Source organism: Fukomys damarensis, unplaced genomic scaffold (genome assembly GCF_012274545.1).
Source record: "Fukomys damarensis isolate Sample0158 unplaced genomic scaffold, DMR_v1.0_HiC HiC_scaffold_12, whole genome shotgun sequence".
NCBI lineage: Eukaryota > Metazoa > Chordata > Mammalia > Rodentia > Bathyergidae > Fukomys > Fukomys damarensis.
In genome coordinates, this window is record NW_022900924.1 from 59,108,269 (window position 1) to 59,123,994 (window position 15,726).

The 15,726-nt window shown below is 39.0% G+C and overlaps 1 long non-coding RNA gene across 2 annotated transcripts; it reads left to right on the forward strand.

Annotated features, from left to right (window-relative positions):
* The first annotated feature begins 45 nt into the window (after positions 1 to 45).
* On the forward strand, positions 46 to 2,595 carry LOC104862467. 2 transcript variants are annotated; one of them, XR_780354.3, is made up of 4 exons: positions 46 to 122; positions 226 to 346; positions 1,072 to 1,202; positions 1,745 to 2,595. It is a non-coding gene; the product is annotated as an uncharacterized LOC104862467 (long non-coding RNA). The 2 variants fall into 2 exon arrangements; XR_780353.3 differs by lacking the exon at positions 1,745 to 2,595 and having other exon boundaries at positions 1,072 to 1,738.
* Positions 2,596 to 15,726: the final 13,131 nt, after the last annotated feature.

A 15,726-nucleotide genomic window follows, 5' to 3' on the forward strand; every position in this document is an offset into this window, starting at 1 on the left:
GGGAGCCGGAAGTAGCCGATAGAGGGGCGGGCTCGCTCTTATTTCCGGCCGGTTACCCTTCTGTTTCCGGCGGCTGCTTGTGGTGCTGGCGGGCTTCAGGGTGCCCTCTGGTGGAGAAGCCGGTACTACGCGGCTCCCTAGCCCGGGAGTCTGAGGCCTTGGGGCGTAGCCAGTGGGGTCGGGCGGCTGGGTTTTAAATTTTATTTAATTTTAATTCTCACACAGACCTCCCTCGACCGACTGTTTGTTGGGTACTGCTGTAGATGCCCTAGGGAAGTGCCGCCCTTTTGTCCGCCCTCGAGAAACACTTAATGACCAGAAGCGAGGTACCACCATGTCTTAAAAAGTGAGTAGTGCGGAACGTTTTCCTGTTAGACGCGACTTTATTGTCTTTAAATGAATTATCACGGCATGGTGGCACAAGCCTGTGACGCCAGCTACACCGGGAGACTGAGGTAGGAAGATTGCTAGTTTGAGGCCAAAAATTTAGCCCCCTCCTGTGTCAAAATTTAAAAGGCTGCGGATGTTGCTCAGTGGTAGGGAGCTGACCAGCACCAAGGCCCTGGATTTGATCCCTACTACGAACAAGAAACGCTGCCCGTTTCACATAGGAATTAATAGGTACTGCATGTGTAAATTACATACCAGATTTCTAAGACTTATAAACTATTTTCCACCTTATTTTGGTGGTACTGTTCTATTATCGGATTTTGGGTGCTGGTACAGGGCCAAAAAAAGTGAATCTTGGAATTAGGCAGCAGTTCCTACACTTCATCCTGATTTTGACACCACCTACCTGTGTATTCACCTCACCATCCTTATTTGTTGCCTTGGAGATAACTACTTCCTAGGAATGGTATGTCCTTGTCCACATATTCCTGTAGGTTCAGATGAGGGAAGAAAAGGTAAGAAATAGTTTCTGCATGCCAGCAGGTCAGGGGCTGCTAAGGTGAGATGCTGAAGGGTCCCTGCCAAGCAAGAGAGTATTGTCATTCAAGTGTAAGCAGAGGAGAGGGGAAAATAAATGCAAAAGAAAGACAAGATTGTGTAAAGGAACTTGCACCTTCCCAGAACAAGATGAGCTCCTCAACTCCACAACCAACCTCAAACTCCAAATCGGATGAATCTGATGGATTAGTCTCAGATGCCAATAGAGTGATGTCTCAGATGTCAATAAACCATGGACTTTCAGGAAGACAACTGTGAGTCCTACATTTCCAGCCATGTGTCCTCAGCTATATAATCACTTGGGGCATCTAGTTCTTCATATATAAAACAGGAAAATATCATCTCTCCTATTAATTTTTAATTCATGTAATCAGGACTGGGAGTGTACTTGGTGGTGGCACAGTGTTAGCCTCCTATGTGTGAAATGCTGAGTTTGATCTCCAGCACCACCACCACCAAACAAACAAACAAAAACCAAAAAAAAACAAAACAAAACATAGCTAATGGTCTAGGATATGGCAGCCACTGAACAAGAATAGTTCATTGCTTAGTCCCCCTACAATTTAGGAGGGTGAATATCAGTGAGGAAGAATTCCATGCCAGCATGATGGTGAATACCTGTAATCTTCAGCAGCCTGAGGCTGGAGAACTATAAGTTCAGCCTGAATTACATGGGTAGACCCTGTCTCAAAAAAAAAAGAAATCGACAACAAGAGAACACATGTTCACTGGGTGGCTAGAAGGGCTCCCTACTTAGGGAACCAGCAGAATAAGGCATATGTCCTTGTCATTTCAGTAACCAAGAGCCTGCAGAAGGTAGCTATGGACCTGTCAACTGCCTTCTCACTTGAAGTTGTGCTCTTTAATCAAGGAAAATGCTTATACGAGCTACCGTCTGGAATAAGCTTCCTTGTCTTACCTGAGCAGCCTCTTCAGGATGGGCTCAGGCTAGAACAAAAAGACACACTGCTTCTCTGAGTTGTGGAGAGATGGCATACTCAAAGCCAAGTCTGTCTGCCTGCATGATCCTGAGAAAGAGGCAGGCATAATCATTTGGACTGAAGGAAAGGATCACGTCAGTAGAGGGACTTGAGAGTGAAGTCTGGCTTTCCGGTGTATAGGTAGATCTCAGCGCAGAAGGCACCTGACTGGGGAAGTCCTCAGGAAAGCCCTGTTCCTTCAGGCTCTCTTGTCCCTGACCTGAAGGAGAGGAGCAGCTTTCAAGAACAGCAAAAGATCAGCAGTGGAGGGTTAGGGAGGAAGAATGACCTGTCCATGAAACCCAGGCACAACTGTTCATTTTTCTTGTTAGATTTTTAAAATTTTATTGGTACATTTTAGATATACATAATATTCATTGTAGACAGTTTGCATCTGTACATATCTTGCTTTTTCCCCATTGTCCTCCCCTCTCTTTAACCCCCTTTCCCCTCATTTACAAAAGCTTTGTTTGCATTTTTTCCTTTTATTTTCTTGTCCTTTCCTTTCCCCCTACACCCTCATTTCCCTTATCATTTGAACATCTTCTTCACATTTCCCAATATCTGCTAAACATTTTGGCCCTTACTGGTTTACAACACCAGAAAACCAATGTGGTATTTAAACGTGTGTCTCATTTATTTCACTTAAGAGTATGGTTTCAAGGTACATCCATTTAGCTAGAAATGTCTCAAGCTTGTTATTCTTTATGGCAGAATAGTACTCCATTGTGTATAGACACACACACACACACACACTTATGAGTTAGGTTTTGCTTCATGCCAGTATTTTAGTTTATTAGTCAAAACAATGATGGCCAGGCATGGCAGCACATGCCTATAATCCCAGCACTTAGGATGCTGAGGTAAGGAGGATCACCTTGAGTTTGAGGCCAGCTTGCACTACCCTGTCTCAGAAAATATGATTGCCAAAAATAAAATGGCATCACAATATCATGGAATAAAGAAATTTCCCTCATCACATTCAATAGTAACCATTCTTCTGAAAACTATTCTTCTGCTGACAAAAATTCCTTTGAAAGTGTTACTGTTAAACCATAACATCATTTGTAATTTTGGAGTGCCACAGGCTGAGCTTGAAGATTGCCCTTTGCCTCCTTCCTACTCCCTTTCTCCTCCCTAGTCTGTTTGACTCATATTATAGACCCTGGATGGCACTGCCCCAGAAGACAGTTGCATTATGTATCCTTACATTTTCCCTTCTTGTGCAAGCTCAATCATGAAACGAATGTGTGCTATGTTCCACCTAGGCCATGTAAGCCATGTAGCACTATTTGCCCTGCCTTCTCTTCTTTGCTTTCCACTATATATATATTTTTTTCTTTTTTTTTCTTTGTTTTTCCCTCCCCCAGACAGGGTCTCACTATGTAGTTGAGACTGACCTAGCACTCACTGTGTAGCCCAGGCTGGTCTCGAACTAACAGCGATCCTCCTGCCTCAGCCTCCCAAGTGCTGGGATTACAGCCATGCGCCACCATGCCCAGCTGCTTTCCACTATAAAGAGTGCATGGAACTCCAGGCAGCTATTAGCTCTCAACAAGCTATGGTTCCACCTGGTTCCAACTTTCAAGAATAGTTTTGTCATACAAATTTCCAATGATGAATGTCATTATATTGTATACTTAAAATGTAACAGTAATAATAAAAAAGAATAGTCTTGGTCTCTTTGTCTTTTCTTTATCTCCCACTTTGGACCCTATGCTGTGTGGGTCATGGCTAATTCATGATATCCTTTTGGAGAGAAGTTATGGTCCTGCTGGTCTGTGGCAATCAGAAACTTACAGCAGTTTTTTTTTTTTTTTTTTTTTTTTTTTTTAATTGAGGGAAAGCTTCTGTCCAGCAGAGATAGAAGGGGCATCAGAAAGTAGATTGCCCATTCACTAATTTTCAAAGAGGTTGTGTGCAGCAAAGCCATGTGTTGAGTCAGGTATAAAGTTAAGGCCCAATGGAAAATTACAAGATGGACATGAGGTGGGGCAAAACCATGACCAACCAGTAAGATTACAAGTACCCAGGTAATATTGATTAAATGGGGGTCAAATGGAGGAGCAAGTCACATAGCAGTAAGGATGGGGGATTAGGGATATTTCGGGGAAAGGCTGGGTTAAGACCTTGGCCCCCCACCCTGGTGATTGATGCCTATTTAGAATAACAATCACTGCTCTTTATCCCCAGGGGAAGCATAAAGATATAGTAGTTTCTGCTGGGCTGTAATCCCAGCACTCAGGAGGCTGAGGCAGGAGAATTGCTGTGAGTTCAAGATCAGCCTGAGCTAAATAGTGAGTGACAGGTCAGTCTCAACTAAATAGACCCTGTCTCAAAACAAAACAAAAACAACAACAACAACAAAAGATCTAATAGTTTCTCTCCTTTTACAATTTTAGTTTTAAGTTAATGTGTCTTGACTGTCCTTCATGTTGGCTCATTGCTGTGCTGGCTCCTTGAGGGTGGCCCTGTAACTGCCTACAAGGTATCTAATTAACTTCCCTATCTGCAATATTTCCCCCTCTGAAGAACCCCTAATGGCTATGAGGGGGCAAAGGGCGAAGACAACTCTGTCTACTTCCAGCTGAAGAGGGTCATAGTTGTGATCAACATTTACTCTACAGAGGGTCTACATAAAGGCCTTCAGTAGGCAGCTGGCATTGTCATCTTGGTAGCTGCATAACTGGAGGAGACAAAGCCAAAGAAACAGTTAAGAATGCATGGGCCAAATTATAAGAGCAGCAAGATTGCTATGACTATAGCCAACAAAGAGGATAAGGAGATAAGAGAAGGTCCAGGGGACTTCAGAATCCAACGTAGAAGTCATTTTGTACAGTTTAGCAGTTATGAGCTGTTTACAATGTCGATGTGGTGGTTCCCAGTAAAAGAAGTCTAGCACATTTGTCACTGGTTCCTTTTGTATGACCGCTTGGAGTTTGGCAGCCTCAAAGATGTAGGATCTTATAGGAAAGTTTCCTTGTGTCCTGGATCTTGTAGTCCTTGAGGGGCCAGGGCCAAAATACTGGCTGTCCTCATAACCCAGTTACATTTCTAGTTTTGGTCTCCAAACATTCTGGAAGCTTTGTCTTGAAATCCAGCAGCCACAGAGGAGGGAAGTGCCTTGAACCAAATACTGTTAAGAACTCTGACCAGTAATCTGAGTGGAAGACTTCCAAAATGATACAGGAGAAAGAGATGTAACTCTCAAACCTGCTAGATATTTGAAACCTGAGTTTGGATTCTCTAAAATCGAAGAATGGATTCTAGGAGGTTTAAGAGTAGGAAAAATTTATTGAAGGGAAGAAAACTTCTGTGTAAGAGAGACAGACAGGGGACTGGAAAGTGGGTTGCCCCAGTTTGGGTTATGTTTGGTACATATGGTGGAATAATTATCACAAAATTAAAAGTCATTGCAATTCAACAAGTACAACTTTGATGGTAAGAAAAAACTTTTATGTAAATGATAATATTGGCTCTAATATGAAAGAAAAATAGGAAAAATTATGTACATGATAAAAATACAATGTTAGGATATAAGCAGATACCTTGTCACGATATGAGAAACATAATGTGTTAATTAAGTTGTGAATCAACTTGTCAAAAACACATGTTCACAAGTCTCTGAAAATATATATCTCATTATGAAATATGGTATTACATTAAAAAATATCTTTTGTTACACAGAATAGAGTATACACACAAAAATTTTAAAAACAAAGGTAGTGGCAAAATCCTAACAAAAAGCAATTAATAAAAATTTTTAGTGGCCCTTATCTCCCAATTGTAAAGAATAAACAAAAAGTACATAAATATTAACTCTACTTGAAAGGCCCCCCCAATTCAATTTACCATGCTTTTTTACATTTTGTTTTTTGAGTCAGGGTCTTACTATGTAGTTCAAACTGCTCTGGAACTCACTGTGTAGCCCAGGCTAGTCTCTAACTGTCGCGAGCACCGATTTGCGTTTCGGGATCACAGGTCAGCGCATCAATGATTGCCAATTCGGTTTCGTTTTGATCAATGCTTTTACTCTCATTAACAATACAAATACAGGCCCACACAAAGGATACAACTACAATTGCCAGCGCAATCCAGAAATAATGCCAGCCCAGCCCAGCTTCAATTTACCATGCTTAATTAAAAGACTATTTATTAAGCTCAAAGATACAAAAATACCTAATTATGTCAAATCTATATTTTTATATTAAACACTGAAGATACATAATCCAGACATTTAACTGATTTACTGAAAAACACATAATGCATGCACGTTAGGATATCTCAATCTAGGATTGTATTTTCTGGAGAAATATTGACAAAGTTTTTATATTAATTCTTTCTACAGGTCTCCACTACATGAGTAATCCCCACAGGATGTTAAAATAGGCTTACAAATATAATTTTCTCCCCAGTGAGACCTCTTTCATGTATTTGACAGTAGAAATACTGAAAGCATTCCCACATTGCTTACATACATGTGGTTTCTCCCCATTGTAAGTTCTGTCTTTGGCAAACACAAATGCTGAAAGCTTTCTTATATTGATTACATATATAGAATTAATGCTGTGTGTATTTCATGTGTTTCAATGTCACCAACTGAGCTAGACACACTGCTTTACATTATAGGGGTTTCTCACCAGTGTGAATTTTTTCATGTCTTTGACATTTACTTGACCTCAGGAAAGCTTTTCTACATTGCTTACATGAATAGGGTTTCTCTCCAGTGTGAAATCTATGTTTTACATGTTCACTACACTAACTCACAGTGATCCTCCTGCCTCAGCCTCCCAAGTGCTGGGATTACAGGCTTGCGCCACCATGCCCAGCTTCAATTTACCATGCTTAATTAAAAGACTATTTATTAAGCTCAAAGACACAAAAATACCTAATTATGTCAAATCTATATTTTTATATTAAACACTGAAGATACATAATCCAGACATTTAACTGATTTACTGAAAAACACATAATGCATGCACGTTAGGATATCTCAATCTAGGATTGTATTTTCTGGAGAAATATTGACAAAGTTTTTATATTAATTCTTTCTACAGGTCTCCACTACATGAGTAATCCCCACAGGATGTTAAAATAGGCTTACAAATATAATTTTCTCCCCAGTGAGACCTCTTTCATGTATTTGACAGTAGAAATACTGAAAGCATTCCCACATTGCTTACATACATGTGGTTTCTCCCCATTGTAAGTTCTGTCTTTGGCAAACACAAATGCTGAAAGCTTTCTTATATTGATTACATATATAGAATTAATGCTGTGTGTGAGTATTTCATGTGTTTCAATGTCACCAGCTGAGCTAGACACACTGCTTTACATTATAGGGGTTTCTCACCAGTGTGAATTTTTTCATGTCTTTGACATTTACTTGACCTCAGGAAAGCTTTTCTACATTGCTTACATGAATAGGGTTTCTCTCCAGTGTGAATTCTTTTGTGGGTTTTACAACAAGCTTGTGTACTAAAGGCTTTCCCACATTGCTTACATACATAGGGTTTTTTCTCAGTGTGAGTTCTTTCATTTCTTTGGCAAGAAACGTAGGTACCAAAAGCTTTCTCACATTGCTTACATGAATAGGGTTTCTCCCCAGTGTGAATTTTTTCATGGTTTTTATAACTTTGTGAACTAGAAGTTTTCCCACACTCCTTACATACATAGGGTTTCTCTCCACTGTGAATTCTTACATATATTTTACAATAACCTTGTGAACTAAAAGCTTTCTCACACAGCTTACATATAGGGTTTCTCCCCAGTATGAATTCTTTCATGGTTTTTACAATAAACTTGTGTACTAAAAGCTTTCCCACAATGTTTACATACATAGGGTTTCTCCCCATTGTGGTTTCTTTTATGTCTTTGACAATAAAATTGGATACTAAAAGCTTTCCCACACTGCTTACAAACACAGGGTTTCTCCCCAGTGTGAATTCTTTGGTGTATGTTACAATAATCTTGTGAACTAAAAGCTTTCCCACACTGCTTACATACATAGGGTTCCCCCCCACTGTGATTTCTTTCATGGATCTGAACATCATTGGGTATGCTAGAGACATTCAATTTTTTCTTATATACAAAGGTCTCTCTAAGCTGAGTTCTTTCACTAAGATCACAATAGAATTTCCCACATTGATCATATTCATAAGGTTTTTCTCCAGTCTTTGTCTTTGCATCCCCCTGAAAGGACTGTAAAGCAGTTTCTTCCATGCTCATTACATTTATACAGCTTCTCTTCTGATGCCAAGTACTCAGATGTCTTCAATCCAGTGTGAGCTTTGATGGGCACATTTGGTGACGAATGCCCAATCGAGAGCTTTCTGCAAACAAGGCTTTCAGCTAGTTTTAAACCAGCTTGTTTCTTGTCTACATTAGCATCTGAAGTACAAAGGACTATTTCTTCACATTCATTCCAACCTTTATTTATTTTTTTAAAGAACATTTATTATTATTATTATTATTAATTTATTTATTTTTTAGGTACTGGTGATTGAACTCAGGACCTTGCACTTGTGAGGCAGAAACAGTGCCACTGAACTAAATCCCCGGCTCCTCCAACCTTTATTTTGATAGCATTTCTCTAACTCATTTCTGTAAAGAAGAAAAAATTCACAATAAAATAGGTCTCTATATTAATGATTTACCACCTGTTCTGGTTTGATGCCTTCTAAGAAATTCTGACAATGAATTAGCTGAATGCCCTGGAGGACACCTTCAAAACAGCCATCTCCAAGAGTGACAGTAATTTGGGAATTTTAAAATTGGTATGCTTTGCAATACAGAAAGATTAGTTTCATTTTGGGCAATTGATCATTTTGATACCCTTCCCCCATCACTCTCCCACTTCTCTCCTTACCTCACTTTTCTTCCCCCATCTCCAAAGCATCAGCCTTTCTTTCTTTTTTTTTTTTTTTAAATTGTGTCTCCTTTATTTTACTAATTTATATTTTTGGTTTATCATTTAAGAGAAACCATCCGACATTTTACTTTCTGTGTCTGACATTTCTCTTAACACTACAGGATTAATTTCTTTTGGCAAATGACATATCATTCATTTTTATGGCTGATTATATAGCACTTTTTTTTTTTTTCTTTTTCTTTTCAGTGCTGGGAATTAAATACAGGTCTTAGCACTGAATCACATCTCTAGCTTTTTACTTTTTTTTTTTTTTTTTGGTACTGGGGATTGAACTCAGGTCCTTGAGCTTGCAAGGCAGGCCACCGAACCCCTGAGCTAAATCCCTGGCCCTACTTTCTTATTTTGAGAGAGATTCTCATTGATGATTAAGCTGCTCAGGCTAAGCTTCAACTTGCCATCCTGCTGAGTCAGCTTCCCAGAGTGCTGGGAATGCACCATCATGTTGAGTCTATCAGAAATTTTCTTTATCTATGCATCCAATGATGGAACATTTAGGCTGATTCTAGGGCTTAGCTGTTATAAGTTGTCCTGCTTTGAGTATGTGTATGCATGTGTCAGTATAATATGATGATTTTAACTCTTTTTTGGACTATACCCAGGAGAGAGATTCCTGGATCAAATGGAACTCCTATTTTTACTTTTTGAGATGTCTGTATATTGACTACCATGATGGCTATACTTAACATTCCCACCAACAATGGGGAGGAGAGTCGCTTCTAAGAATTTTAAAACATGAATAGACAATTCTTTGGAGGATAGCTTAAAAGCAATTGTTATTATGATACTAGCATTCATGTGTACTCTGAATACTGCTTCAAGGTTAGAAATTTTTAAGATTATCTCATGTTCACATGTATACAATAATAGATATCCTGAAGACAGGTTTCTGTCAAGTTCAAAATACATTTCTTTGCATATACCCGTATACACAACACTTACGTGCAATTTCATACATTTTCATGATGGTTATCATGAAAGAACATTTTTTATACTTTTATGCTAGACAGTGTCTTGTTGCATGAAATCAGTAGTCATTTTCCTATATTGGCATATTATTGTATTCAGTTGTCAGATATACATACTAAAATTATATACATCTTTTGAGAATATTGAGAGATTAAATAAATTTGAACATGGTCACATTTCCCTGGTAGTGATATTTTTGTTCACATACTGACTCTTGAGGAATATTCCTTTTCCTTTTGAGTGTAAATTACCTTAGATTTATCCAGTAATTTTTGTGCTCTTCAACTTTTTGGTTATCCCAGACTGTTCCTGAATTATAGACATAGAAATATAAGGAGACACTATATTATTACATTAAAATGAATAGGTTCCAGTTAGATCCATGGTATAATGTAACCAGGCCTGAGATATTTTTCAAAATGTATTCACATTCTATTTAATGAATATACACTAATGAGCAACAAACAATACTCTGATTATATAAATGAGAAGGCAATGTCATCCTTACCAATAGCAGTCATGTTACTAAAGGTTTCCCTCATCACATCTCTGTAGAGCTTTTGGGATTGATTAAGCAAAGCCCATTCCTCCATGGTGAAGTTCACAGCCACATCCTCAAAGGTCACTGCCTTCTGCATACATGTATTTCTTGAAGGAATGTTGAGACTCACAGCCCTGGATATATCAATTCCTCTCATAAAAAGTTGAATTGAGAGCTGGGTTTGGTGGTGCATGTCTACAATCCCAACACTCAGGAGGCTGAGGCAGGAGGATTGCCATAAATTCAAGACTTCTATCGTCCACACAGTGAGTTCAAGTTCAGCCTGAACTGCATAGTAAGACTGTCTCAAAAAGAGAAACTAAAACAAAAAAGCTGATGGGGGCTGAATCCTTCAAATTAACTCCATGTCTTTGTCATCAGATTCATGTGTATGCACATTTTTTCAGACAGCAATTCTGAGCCTAGATTGCCACTCATTGCTAAAGCAACAGCAGAAGAGGAGTACTGGTTTTGCTGAGTCACTGCAAGGATACCTCAACAACTAGGCCACACACACTGGGAGGTCTGACAGGAAACTTTATTCAGGAGGGCAGTGCAGAGAGAGAGAGAGAGAGAGAGGAGAGAATAGGGAAGTGTTGGCTTATTTATAGGTTTGGGGTTGGGCTATCACGTATCTATAGCATGTAACCTATTGCAAGCCACACTGCTTTTTAAGGAGGGAGCCTTGCAGAAGCTTTAGGTTTCAATTCTATATGCTGATATGGTCTTGGGGAAAAGGAAAGTTAGGGTAGGGGTATGGATGCAGGAAGAACCCGGAAACATGGCCCGTAATGGTGGCATCAGATCTCTAACAATACCTATGCATTGTCTCTAAAGCCAAGCTTATAGAATAAGCCTACAAGATCACCATCCACAAAACACTGAGGCAGATGAACAGCTAATGAATGGTTTTGCTAGACCATAGGTAATACTTCTTTTCAAGTTTTATTATTTATGGCAATGAGTACTTTCTTTGCACTTAGGTAGCATTTTGAAATGAATTTGGTTTCTTAAATAAAACATAATTGAACATCAAATAATTTTTATGAATAATAATTAAAATGTTAATGGAAAGAGTTTTATTGGAACAAGGCTATAAGTATTGAAGGTGGGGAAATATAATTTTTGAATAATAATTAAAATGTTAATGGAAAGAGTTTTATTGGAACAAGGCTATAAGTATTGAAGGTGGGGAAAGGGTGTCTTTTAGCTCAGTGCCTCCAAATGGTCACTTTGCACTCAGATATAAGAAATTCTAGGGGATATGAGAGAGTAATGGGGGAGAAGAAATGAATAAAATGTATTATGTGCATTGGAAACCAATATATTACCAAGTAATTAGGCACAAAGTGAGAATTTCAGCCAGATGTGTTGGTGCATACTTGTAATCTCAGCTCTTGGGAGGCTGATGCAGGAGGACTGTCAGGGAGTTTGAGGCCAGCCTTGGCTACACAGTAAGTTCAAAGCCAGTCTGAAATACAAAGTGAGACCTTTACTCAAACTTCCCCCCAAAAAGGATAACTTCAAAAAAACTCACTTACGATTGACATCTTTGATTAAAAATGTAGAGTATAATAAAAATCTAACAACAGCAATACCCTTCGAGTAAGAAGGTTGATGATAGTTTACATAATATACACGACAGGAGACTACTATTAGTAGGGAGAATGACAAGAGGGTCTCAAAAAGGGAGACAGTCTTCAATGGATACACATATATAGAACAGTTTCATGATAGAGCTGACATTATGTGTTTCTGGAGGAAATCACAACCTGTTTCATTTATGTTCAGGGAGAAACAGGTATGTTCTTGGGAACCTGGATTGTATTTTCTTCTATGCACAAGAATTACATTACATAATGGAATGCGAAAGACAAACTTGAATGCCTTGAGAATACATGGTGAAATAACTTTTAGATGTGAAAATGTGTTCCCTCAGAAGAAAATCAACTAACAATCAGAATTAGAAGGATAAATTGAAATATATGAAAGTCATGGGAAATAAAAAACACAAGAAGAAAATATTTGCTGCGTGCACAATATAAAGTTTCTGTACAGGGAGTAAAGATGAATAAACAAATCTCAAAAAATGACTGCAACCTATCTAATTCATGAAAGAAAAATGGAAGTGTGGAAGAGCACATCAGGAAGGAGGCTTATGCAGAATGGATAATAAAATGATACATTCTGAACCCATTTCCTTTACTGTGGAGTTTAACAAAATGTGCAGACCATTGACTTCTTTCCACTGTCTAGAAAACACTGTGCTATTGTTCCTGGAAATAGATGTGATTTTTTTCAAGTAAACTTGAAAAATTCTGAACATAGCCAATGGAATGGATGAGAAAGCATTTTGCCCTCAATTCACATATCAGCACTTGTGAACAACAGTGAGATAGAAAAACAAAACAAAACAAAAAACATGAAAATATTTGTCTTGGCAATTTCTAGAATAATCACTCATTGAAAATAAACTAAAAGAACACACTGTTTACAGACAGTCACACATGGTAAACTTGGGATGAGTCACCAATGTGGGAGAGTGGGCATCCTGAGGCAAGAGAGGTTTGAGTCAGATAGAGTTTCAATCACCTGGATACTCAAGAAACTTTCTGAATATCTCCAGGATACAATAAAACTCCACAAAGTCACAGTCTAGAGTTTACAGCCTCAGGCATTTGCAGCTTTTTGCTTACAATCTAACTAATAATTGTCCTGCAATTTCACAGAAACCACAAATATCCTCCACAATTGTTTTTTTTTTTTTTTTTTTTTTTTTTTTTTTTTTTTAAAAATGTGTGGTCTAGGTAGACTCAAAAAATATACAACATATGAAAGTAAAGTATGAGGGAAAAAAGCGCTGTATAAGAAAAATCAAGGCCAGGTATGGTGGTGCATACCTGTAACTCAACACTTGGGAGGCTGAGGCAGGTGAGCCCCATCTCAAAAAAACAAAATCTAGGAATGAGAAAAACTTCAGAAATAAAATGGAAAAGCCACAAATGTTAAAGTGATTTTGAAGATACAAAAAGCAATATGGGATTTCTGTTCGGGAAAGAAAATACTTTGTAAAATTAACATGCAGATGGAAGAATCCTGAGAAGGAATGTTGATTCTCTACAAGTGACAAGGAAATACCTAGAACAAAAAAAGAGAGATTTTATAAAAAATAACTTATCACAAACATGAGAATAAGATATAAGCAGATATTTTATAGAAGGGCTCACATAGGAAATGAAAAAATACATAAAATGGATGCATAAAAGACAGAAAAATGTGAAAAGACACAATTAAATTTCTGTATAAATCCACGAAACTCACCACATTAGAAAAAGCCTGACAATGTTAGTTGACTACGAGAGATAGGAATTACTGCTGCCTGGCTGTGGCAGTGTGGATGGTGCACGTTAAGGTCTAAGTGGATACACACCCTGCATGAACAAACAGGCGCCTGGGCCCTAGGCATCTGCGGTGTTTTCTCAAATCTGCTTCTAGGGCAGCGCATGAAAGGCCTTGTGACGTTTACACTGTGACAGAGCCAGACAGGCCTGCTTTCCTGTAACTGTGGAGAGCCAATGAAGACGCTCGGGAGACAAACAGTGGAGACGCTGTCAGGAGCTACCTATACAGCAATTCAAATAAATCTGGAAATTAATACTGACCGACTCAAGTAAAAGGAGGATGAACTCTAATGTACTCTTTTAGGCACGCTGAACATACATGGACATGAGATTGATGTGTAGCTCATTGGCAGAGCATGCACTGGCCATTCTCTAGGTCTATAGCCAGCATAAATAATGTACATGAAGCTATGTTGTACAGTCCAGATGTGATGAGCAGGGGCACAAGTGTGGAAGGAAGACACACATGCAACAGGGTTGTCAGCAGAGCACTAGTGATATTTGGGTCCACTACTTCATTCTTTCAGGGCTGTCCTGACACTGATCAACATCCTTGACCTCTACCCATGCTATAAATCTTGCTCGTGCTCTACATAATGATTATAACAACAACCAAAAAAGTTGACATATGTTCACGTTTCCTGATGTGCACAATCACCAGTACCTGAAAACCACCAACTTAGCATGTGCAATATGGGCGTATAATCTCCTGAATGACAAGGTACCCAGAATGGGCAAACAAAGACCAAAGGAGCTGTGAAAATTCTCTGCACCCCAAACCCAAGCAGAATGAACGGCACAACCCAAAGTACCCTGTCCTTGCACACTCTCTCCTTGTCCCTATCACCTGCACTACTTTCCAGATGTGAAAGCCAGAACAGGCTCCACTGCTTGATGGTCTGTGATGACACCCACTACTGGGAGATAGAGAGGACAGACTAAAAGGGGCCTTGGACTGAATCTCTGTGCTTTATCTCAACCACGCCTTTCTCCATAAACCATTTCCACGAACTCCAGGATGCCAACATGGAAGTCTTGTTCTCAGAGTTTGGGGAAGGCAGGAGACACTTGCAAGGATTTCAGGGACTTCAGTCAGTTGTTGCTTATGGAAAACACCACAAAAGCTTGTGGTCATCGCTTTGCCTACAGAGATACAAATCCCTAAAAACGGTAAAGAGTCCTGGAAGCAACAGTGCTAGACAGACCTGCCTTCAGCCTACTAAGGTGATGAAAGAGGAGGTGGGATTACAGGACTGAACAACCCAGTACACAAAGGCAGATGTTAAACTAAGGTTAAAGCAGCTAGGGAGGTTCCCAGAATCACAGTAACTCAGAACTAGGATTGGAAGTGTTTTCTCTTTAGCCTTGCACATTCTTGATGTCTTGTGTTCAAACTGCTTAGCCCGGTATCTTCACAGAAAGGTTCCATCCTATCCCCTTGTCGTGGTAATAGAAGTCAGAGTATGACCAGAGAGGCAGACATCTTTATTGATACCAAAATAAAATTTAAAAAAGGGTCAAAGCAAAGAAACACACCCATATACAAACCAAAAAAACTGCCAGAGTAGTTTTCCCTTTCAAAACAATACTCATACTATCCCGGTTGGATTGTTCTCGTGAAGCTGATTAAGACAGCATTCAAAACAGGAAACAAACAGATGAATGTCATGTTCTACAAAGGACTTTGGAGGAGTTGAAAGAATGAGTTACAGATGCTGCTTGAGTTTGAAAAGGAAAGTATCATGATCAACCCAAATGTACTGAAAACGCATGAACATACCCGATCAATCAAACATCATTGTCAAACCTTAGACACTTTAAACTTGCTCAACACACGTTGCACAATACAAAATTCATAATAAAATACTGAATATCTCATGAACTTCATAAAATAGTCCACTGTAAATCATTGGCTGTTCACTCTTGGTGTCCAGGTGCTGACAGAGCAGTGACTCTTTA